Genomic DNA, 9,797 nt, shown 5'->3' with positions numbered 1-9,797 from the left:
GATGGTGTGTCAACAGGCGAGTCAATAAGAAAAAAAATGTTTCTCTTTCAAAAAAACTTTATTGCTGTACATTACAAAGAAAACAGATGACGATTTGGAATGTAGTGTAGGAGGAAACCCGCATACCGGGAGAAAACCTACGCAGTCGGAGGGAGTCGCCATCTCCATCACACAGGTGACAGGTACTTATGTTTGAAATGACTTAATACATTGTATATTATAGTTCATACAATGATCGTAGTACATTATTTTTTGGCTGCACCACTCCGAAAGCCCAATACAAGAAGAGGACAGGGAGATATGATAGTTTTTCTATCCCTTTAAGACGTGGTCAACTTCTTTACAAGATGTCACAAAGAAACACTGATAAGTGTCCTTGCAACACAATGCTAAATTGAGATCAAAAACAATAGACTCAACTACATGTACTCCACCACAATGGTTTGAGTTAGCACTAAACCTCTCCATGCATTCATCATGTTTATAATACATGAATAGCTATTGTATTAAAACCTGTTGTTCATGCCTTCAGGTGAGCCATGTGAGCTTACAATAGATTTGGTCACTGCTGATGATTTGAATAACAAAGGAACCACATTTGTCATGGCCACTGGACAGAGCTGGCTGCCACTTAGCATAACAAAGGGAGCAGTTATGACATGTCGTTTGCATGACAAAAGAGGTGACCTCGACAGGGCAAAGATTAAAAGTTGGCTTTGCCATACTTTTGCCAAGTCATGGAGTCTAGATCTCATTAGACATTTTACAAAATATTTACATGCAAGATTTACAAATACATTCATACAGGACAAAAGTTTTAAAACGTCTAAAAGTTGACGTTTTTAAGCTACACTTTTCTCAATCAATTCAGTATCATGTAAAAAATTGTCATCAAGGAACCATTGTGATCACTCATTGCCCAAGGTGATGTACCCATGGACAACATCATCATCAACAATTTGGGGTCCCTGGTAAGCCATAACAAAAGATGCATGCATGCCACCATTGTCGAATGACATGCTTTGACAACGGCTCACATGCAGTGTGACCACGAGGGAAGGATCAGTCTTTAAATTTCGAATAAAACAGTGAGAGTTTTAAATCTGACTGTTTTAGTTCAACTGGAAAGATGTTTTGGTATTTCTTCAAGGAGGAAATTCAAATTCAACAATTCACTGTTGGTCATTTGTCTCGAGCATGATAGTACATGTATTGAGCAACTGAACCAGCCAGTGTGATGTAAGGTCATGGGCATCAGAGCCCAGGCCATGTCAGTTGATTCTGTGGTACTGATGAGATTGAGAAACAGTATGAAAGGCCTACAGTTCCATCAGACACATGTGTTCTTGTTTCGTGGGGTCAGCGAAACAAGAACACATGGACCCCATGTCAAAAGTGATGGATATACCAGTAAATATCTGATGAATTCGGTGATTTTTAAGCATACAAATAACTTTTGCCTGAAAAGAATTTCAGGGTCCTCATCTGGCAGCTGTTGGCTTCTCTGGTAGCCACAAACAACCCATCCCCCAAATTGTTATTCCTTCTTATCTTAAGAACAAAACTTAGCTTGAATATTATTTTGTTTGGGTTCTGGAGCGACTTATCATTGGCTCCCTTGTTAGCCATAAACAAGCCATAATGATAATTTCAATCCCTTCTTTGAAAAGTGTAAGATTTTGAACCATGGCACAAGTCATGATCATAACCAAACATAGATTAAAACAATCTATGCTTGTCATCAGCAGAGTAAATATTTGCTTTCTCACCATCAGAAAAATTTGAATTTTCATTAAATCACCTTTCAATCAGATATTTTGATAAAACGATAAAGCCTACGGTGACAAAATACAATCTAACCGTCGTACTGTTACTTGACGGCGATGGGAGCATGGTTGGGATGTGCTGGGTCAACAACATCCTTCTCCCTTCTGTGGGACGGCTCATCATGCTGAAAAGAAAAAGACAACATAAAATTAAGGTTGTTCATTCATGCTCAAGTTGATAATTCAATGTCAAGGGGCCGGGCCATTGTGCTGACCGTATAATCTTGTGGTAGTAGACAATTCATGCTGGTTAAGAAAAGTGCTATAGGTTTCAGACGAAGAACTTTTCGAAAACATCTTCTCTATTAAACCTTCATTTAGGACTCTCACGCTGAGCGCTGCTTTGGATGAGCAAGAGACACAAATCTGTGTTCCTCCCCGACATGCCTGATTTCATTACAATGACTAATTCTATCCTTAATCAGCAGTTTCAGCGGGAGGTAAAGGACTAGAATTTGGGAAGTTTTGTCAAAAGGGCGGTTTGGTTAAGGAGCATTTTCCAAGTCATTATTTTGAGCCGAGGTTTAGCTCCACCCTTGTGGTTTTGGTTAGTCAATCAATACCGACATTGCACCAACCCAAGCGGCCTAACCATAACCCCTGAACTCAAAACGAGGCTTTGTTGGCACATGGTGCATTTACACAAGTGCGGTTCATTCTAAATCCAGGTATTTTGGAATACTAACAACGCGATTTTCATCAGAATTGCACAGATGATAGTTTTAACCATTCTTTATATTGAGTGCAAAAAGGTGTTGCCATAATACTGCTTATGTAATAAAACAACACACTTTTACTTTTATTTAATACTTGCAACCAGACCCTGACCATCACTACCAAAGGGTTTCTACCGAGTCTTCAGCTATTGTTTATCAGCAACAGTTGATATTCATGCTCATTACAAATAAGTGCCTGGGCAGCTTTCCAAAGAGGAATCAAAAGGCAGCCGCAAGGTAGGCAAGATAAGTTTAACACAAAGTCACCAATAGGGGTCTCTCACCTCTCAGAGTATGTCGAAACTATTCACGCTGTATGAGGGATACATTTAGTGCTGAATATAACCTGACCCAGTGCTCTTACTTTGCATATTAGTCACCTGAAGATGGCCAATTTAACCCCCCCCCCCCCTCCTGCTAAGGCCGAAGTTACATAGACCTCATTCGTTCATTTACCACGAGTCACTTTCTGGGTTTTTCTTTCATTCCTCGGTGAATGCACGCCACAAGGCCGTGCATTCACAGGGGAAAGAAAGCAAAAGGGGAAAATGAGTCCTGGGAAATGAACGAATGAGGTCTATGTAACTTCGGCCTTATAGTCCCCCTTCAACGTGATTAAAGCCTTTGACTTTGCATGTACATAACTAAATTATCCTGTTTACAACCAAGAACATTCTTTATCGTCCAGTTCTTTTTGCAACATTTTATTGTTTTACTAATTAAGATTGGTCCAAACTATCATCACCGCGAGTTTGATGAAAATTGCACTGTAATTGGTGTCGCAAAAATAACATTTGAAAATTGTTCCTCAACAGAGAGCTCACGATCTCTAAATCAGGCCAATGGCCATACCTAAGGGCATTTGAAAAACTGAAATTGATTTGTTCATATTACCGTGTGATGGCATCCTTCCGTAGGTATGAGATAGGCTGTCCTCATGGTGGCTGCAGGGTATCATGTCAGGGCTCTATGTCCGTAGCTTTCTGTAAGTCCAGAGAGTCCCTTTCGAGTTAAGATTGTCATTCTAGTCAATTAGAATATTGTCATAATAGTCTATTAGAATGACGGACATTTAAGTGTCCTTCCCATCCACACAGTAAACACGTTCCCTTCTTCATCTTAGCGAAGGTTCTCCTTGAATTGGTCTGTCAAGGCATCGTTTGCTGAACTGTGGTTCATCAATCCTGCACATGGATATCCCTCAGCGCAACCATTCGATCCACTGAATCCACTCGAATCTCCGTCGTCTGCCCGTATCTGTGAGCGACTGGAAAACAAAATTTAAGGTTACTCCATTATTCTACCATGATTGATGCATGTGCCGTAGGGCCTTTCATTCAGTTTTATCAAATTTACCAGTTAATTTTCTAAAAGGCTTAGAATACTGACGACCACAACGCTAGAGTACTTGACACTTGATTAGCAATTCAATTCCAAACTGAGGTTGCTCGTGCAGTTTGAAGATAAAATCAACCATTTTGCGACTTGATGAAACGAACTCAGCCCATGGCGTGTTCACCCATTTACCGTCTTGTCATCTATTTATATTTACCATATATGCATTGGATTCTATTGTCATCCAAAATCGTTGAGAGTCACATCTACCATAGCACGAATTGTAGACTGTGGTTGAGTGGTTGGATCTTCTCGACAGCCATCATCTCAATCTGCAGAGGGCTAGATAACAGGAAAAATACATTCAAGGACCTATCTCAAAATGAATAGATTGAAACCAAAAGATTTTCTTCTTTTCATATGGGCGAGATGGTTGTCAGTTGACAGCGTTTTCTTGGGAATAAAATGTTGATCGGCAAACTCTTTGGCAGGCGTAATCTTCATGAATCCTGGCCAATTTCATTTGTTGAAGACATGAAGACAGAGTCTTCAGTTTTTAGTCATAATATTAATAAGGGGGTAGAGGGTTCACAGAAAAGAAATAATTTCTTTTGGCTTCAGTCTATTTGGGATGATTCCTATGTATAAGTTGACATTAATTTCAATGACACCCTTTAAGTTCTACTTCTTTTTTTATTATTTTTCTCTGATCGACTCCTAATTATTTGGTCGTCAAGATTCAGATCAAAATTTCACCCTGTAGACTGCAACATCGTCTTTTGTGTCCCTTGTCCCTGTGTCCCTTGTCCCTGTGTCCTTCATGTCCTTGTGTCCCTTGTCCTTGTGGCCCTTGTACAATGTTGGCTCGGGCTGCCTAAAAAGAATCAAATATTTTGTTGAGGGGTTTATCTAATTTCTGTGTGTTTCTACTGCATGCTGCGTTAACAATGAATCCGATTTAAAACTGTTTTCCAGAGAGCACTCTCCGGAATACGAATTGGCTACACCAGTTTCGAAACGGCTGCACCACACTTGGCCTAATGCGCATGCAATTCGATTTGAAAAGTGCAACTCTTGCCACGTATTGTAGTAACGTGCCTTTCGCGGATGAGTGTCCCTGCCCTTTGTTGTAATTAGTAGATAATCAAGACAGAACACAAGCTTGTGTGCATGACCCCTGTCAACGGACTGTTTTGATATGTATTAACGCGCACACCACAAGTTTTAATGAGAATCAGTCAATGCGAATTCAACAAAGCACATTCAATTGCATTCTTGAACCAAATTGGTTGAAGAGGTTTCAAAACAGATTGAACAGAATTGAGTGTAGCACCCCAATACGTATAAAGTTGAAATTGTACGACAGATTGATACTTTTTTCAGAGTTATTTTGACATCTTCTTTTAATCCAGACATAACTGACGACTAAGTGATGCTTACCCTGTATGGCTCCAACATTGGCAGCAACATCTTCTTGGGGTCCATCCAGTGTCTTCTCGGCTGACGAGTTGGAGGCCGGCTCTCCTTCTTCATCGCCGTCTTGTCGATTTCAGGGGGTGTATATTATTAGCTTTGTGAGGCACAAGGAGGTGAAGAACACTGTTGTTATCCAAAGAGCCCAATGTCTTCGTCATTTGTACTAAACAGGTTCAGCACAAGTCCCACACGGACACGCCTGACATTTCATCCGACGAAATTCCGCAGGTTAACAACAGGTCTTAACCCCAGTCATTCCATCCCCCTCGAGATCAGGTAGGGGATCGCTGGCCAGCTATTGCTTACTATTGTTAACAGTCGTAAGACTTATCCCGCCAACACTCTAAAACAAGGGGACCAATTGAATGACTAGCGACACGCAACTGTCTATTCCCCCCATCAATCAACCACAATGACTCAAAGGGAACACGTACTTTGAACCTAAGTCCATGTCATCACTGTCGAAACTTAGATGAGGACCGCAGAACAAAGTGGCAAGCATGCCTGGGACCCAGCCACCGCGCCTTGGACATGAGATGAGATAGACTCAAGTCGCCAGTCACGATAACCAAATACACCAAGCGTATAGCTTGAATCGAACCCGATCTATCATCGTCATTGGTCACCTGGCCTGGCCTGGACAACTGAAAGCTGAATAGGTTCAAATAGATGATAAGCAGGAAACAAAAGAATAACAACTATAATAGCTAGATAACTACGATAGCTAGATAACTACGATAACTACTCTAACAACTAGAATAACAACAATAGCTACAAAATGAGCAAGTCGGTCATCAGACACACTTCCAACTCTCACAACAGTCACCATAGTCTCTCCCCCCCGCCCCACATGACCTCCCGCACCCTTTTCCTATCCCGTCTCAAACACACACACACACACACACACACACAAAACATCTTACTATGGTTACAACTTTTGAATAACCCGCCTGATTTGGATAGAGAAGTGTCACTGTCAATTCATTTTTAATTACATGACCAAAACATGATATGGAAAAATTTGTACCGAATTTATTACGGCGTTTTATAAACATTTCTTGGTATAAAAATCTTTCATTTTGAAATTCAAATTATGGATATGTTGAAAGTTTTAATATCTTTGATTAGTTAGGAGAGTGCACATAATAAAGTTGCAATGGCGATAACAGTTAGAATGTGTTTCGTAATTTCTATTCTTCATGCCAAAATAAATTGTTTCATCCTTTTTCCATATAACTCGCCAATTATAAGTCTGGAATATTTTCACTGCCTTGAGGATCTGTGGGAGTCAAGTTACAAGTTTATTTTACCAACAATAACACAGATTTGACAGTGGCACCTCTATTGACAAGGCAGACGAGTCATAACCAGATACTATACCTACCCTTCTTCTTGGAAATCAAACAAGAATCTTCGAATGCAATTGCGGACAAGGTTGTGTCATCTGAAATAATAAATTGGCACAAATGTGTAATAAAATTACAGCATTTCTGCTTGTATTTGTATTAGTACTCAGCAGTCATTATACTAAATGCCGAAAAATTATGGTTGAATCTCAATTTTTCACATGATTTGCTTTCCTTTGGCAGAGGTTGGCCTTATTATGGAAATAAATGTGAGCTAGGTCATGGCATATCATGCCGATCCATCGTCGTGCTGATATACATACCCTTGCAAATCATACAAGATTCTTCAGTTGCAATCGCGGAGAGGGTTTTTAGCATCTGGAATGAGAAATTGAAACAGATACATAATATCATCAATTCTACAAGAAGTCATGAAAAAAGCAACTTTCAGCCAGATCCAATGAAAGTACCAGATTTTGCCTGATTCTCTCATGCAATGACTCCTAAAAATACATATTTTCCACAAAAAAATAATCAAAGGAAAGTTGGGCTCTCTTCCAAAATCCCTTTTGCCTCTAAAACGATATAATAATGTCAAGATTTAGTAGGTGACACCCACCTTTTGGAACATTGATGCTGAACACATGTAATTTGGCTATTTCATAATGTTGAAATGAGTCAAAGTGTGCACACCCTGCCAGAAAGAATATTCTGCTTGCACTGCATGCTTGAACCAAGCATTGGAAGGTATAAAATGTGACAGGTAGTGGTTTTATGTAACACACGCAAACTTTCCTTCAAGGTTGACTGAGTCTGTTGTTGCCTTAGATAACCAAACAAAGGTGCCAGATGTAATACACTAATAGGCCGTGAAGCCAGATTGGTAATGAGATTGGCCATAAGCCATGAATAAATAACCTTTTTGATTATTGTGGATTGGGTCTAATAGAAATCGTATGGGGTATTAATCATATAGTAGAGTTGCTAGTTTTTCCTAAAACAGATCTTGCAATGAAAACTGGTAGAAAAAAGTCATACTGGTGAACTTGGTGGATACCAACTTTTCGAATTCTGGTGAATTTAGAATAAAAAACCCATAAAAGTCCTGTAGTTTCATGGACGTGGAATTTCATCACATACAGATTTGAGAACGAGAAGTTGAATACACCCTTAGAGTTCATACCGTAGAGAATGCTATTATAGACTAGTCGTAGTACCAAGCACTCAGACCAAAGTATTAAGAGGGCACGTCATCATTGCGTAAATTCAGGAAAGAACCCTTAAGATGGAATGACAACATTTTCATGAGCTCAGAAACAATTAATTTCAACTTAAACATGACTTAGCTAGGAATAATTTCCAACAAATATCTATATGATTATGAAATACGCAATGTTGGTGAACAGAGCGCCGTTCGAAACAACAGTGAAACTCGGCCCCTTTTCATCAATTTTGGTAACTCATGACAACGGAGCCTCAGAGGTGTCCTATTTATAGCGAATCCAGTCAGACTTTTAGCACATACGCGTACATTCAGGGAAGACTCCCTAACGAGACCCGAGGCGAATTGGCACTGTGATCAGTCGTGCTGTCACCTGATCACGGCAACACTGGACGCTCGTGACTGCGCCATTCATCATTAAAATCTATATCTTTACGCATCTGTTTGACACAAAAACATTGTTGCTGTTGTGAAAACTATATCACACATGCACGACATCCTTAAACTGTCTTTTATCTATCGAAACATAACATTAACAAGGAGGCTTTACATCCACGTTACAAGCAGCGCACTATGACTAGGCCTAGGGCCTAGGCCTATTAATATAGGCTACACTGGATCAGTGTGTGGACGATCAAACTCATGGATTGTAGTAGGCCTGGAGGGACTATATGTGAGAAATTCAACTGGTGTAGGCCTACTGTATCAGTGGGGTATGTAATTTTCGACATTGTACGGACCGAAGATCGGGAGATTGTTAATTCACACATAACACACACACCGACACAGGTGACAGTGTGAGCACTGAGTGAGTGACACTACTGAAGTGAGTGTACAACAGTACATAGGCCTACACGTCACGGTATCAGGCTGTTTCGCTACATTGCCAGTTCGCTACAAGTCGTTTCGCTACATGTGGCGGTCGTTTCGCTACATGGTAGGTCGTTTCGCTACATGGGTGGAGTCGTTTCGCTACATGATGGGTTAATGGTCGTTTCGCTACATGGAGGACGTTTCGCTACATGGGTGGAGTCGTTTCGCTACATGGATGTAGTCATTATTTTTACTCTATTTTACCCTACTATAATTCCCGGTGGTGACTACAAATTTATTATAGCACAGTTTGCCGGTAAAAAAACTTATACGGTTTGATGGCGCGCAAGGGGTTCTTGTCGTTTGTTCGCACTTGAATGGACCAGTAACCTCATAGACATCCATTCGCGTTGGCTCGCTCAATTACGTACTTATTATTGATTGACAGGGGTCATTCAACCGCACTTCAACGCAGATTTGGAGGCCTTTGCAAGGCCTTCGCGTTGGCTCGCTCAACCGTCTATATCCGTGTATACGTACTTATTATTGATTGACAGGGGTCATTCAAACGCACTCCAACGCAGATTTGGAGGCCTTTGCAAGGCCTTCGCGTTGGCTCGCTCGTCTCACCCATGTAGCGAAACGTCCTCCATGTAGCGAAACGACCATACCCATCATGTAGCGAAACGACTCCACCCATGTAGTGAAACGACCTACCATGTAGCGAAACGACCGCCACATGTAGCGAAACGACCATACCCATCATGTAGCGAAACGACTCCACCCATGTAGCGAAACGACCTACCATGTAGCGAAACGACCGCCACATGTAGCGAAACGACTTGTAGCGAACTGGCAATGTAGCGAAACAACAGTAATTCATTGAAACGGTAGACGATTTGGAGGATGACGTCGTTGTCGTTACCGTTGTCGTTTATCGTTCGGGTTCTTAACCTCCCTAATAGCTCTTTTCATGACTTAATTAACATATACGTCAGTAGTTTGAATCGAGCGCCACAAAAAATATAAATAAATGTTATAATCCGCATGCGTATGAGGTAAA

At 40.7% G+C, this 9,797-nt stretch overlaps 1 long non-coding RNA gene across 4 annotated transcripts; it reads right to left on the bottom strand.

Annotated features, from left to right (window-relative positions):
* Positions 1–39: 39 nt before the first annotated feature.
* On the bottom strand, positions 40–9,677 carry LOC135496799 (uncharacterized). 4 transcript variants are annotated; one of them, XR_010448722.1, is made up of 9 exons: positions 8,662–8,815; positions 7,319–7,393; positions 7,023–7,077; positions 6,738–6,797; positions 5,318–6,004; positions 4,634–4,751; positions 4,095–4,219; positions 3,437–3,809; positions 40–1,951 (listed from the first exon to the last, which is right to left on the bottom strand). It is a non-coding gene; the product is annotated as an uncharacterized LOC135496799 (long non-coding RNA). The 4 variants fall into 4 exon arrangements; XR_010448724.1 differs by lacking the exons at positions 7,319–7,393; positions 8,662–8,815 and adding an exon at positions 9,660–9,677; XR_010448723.1 differs by lacking the exon at positions 7,319–7,393 and having other exon boundaries at positions 8,662–8,814.
* Between the last annotated feature and the right edge of the window lie 120 nt (positions 9,678–9,797).

This window comes from Lineus longissimus, chromosome 12 (genome assembly GCF_910592395.1).
Source record: "Lineus longissimus chromosome 12, tnLinLong1.2, whole genome shotgun sequence".
Lineage (NCBI taxonomy): Eukaryota > Metazoa > Nemertea > Pilidiophora > Heteronemertea > Lineidae > Lineus > Lineus longissimus.
The sequence above is the reverse complement of the archived record's forward strand: the minus strand, read 5'-3'. Positions and strand labels throughout refer to the sequence as shown.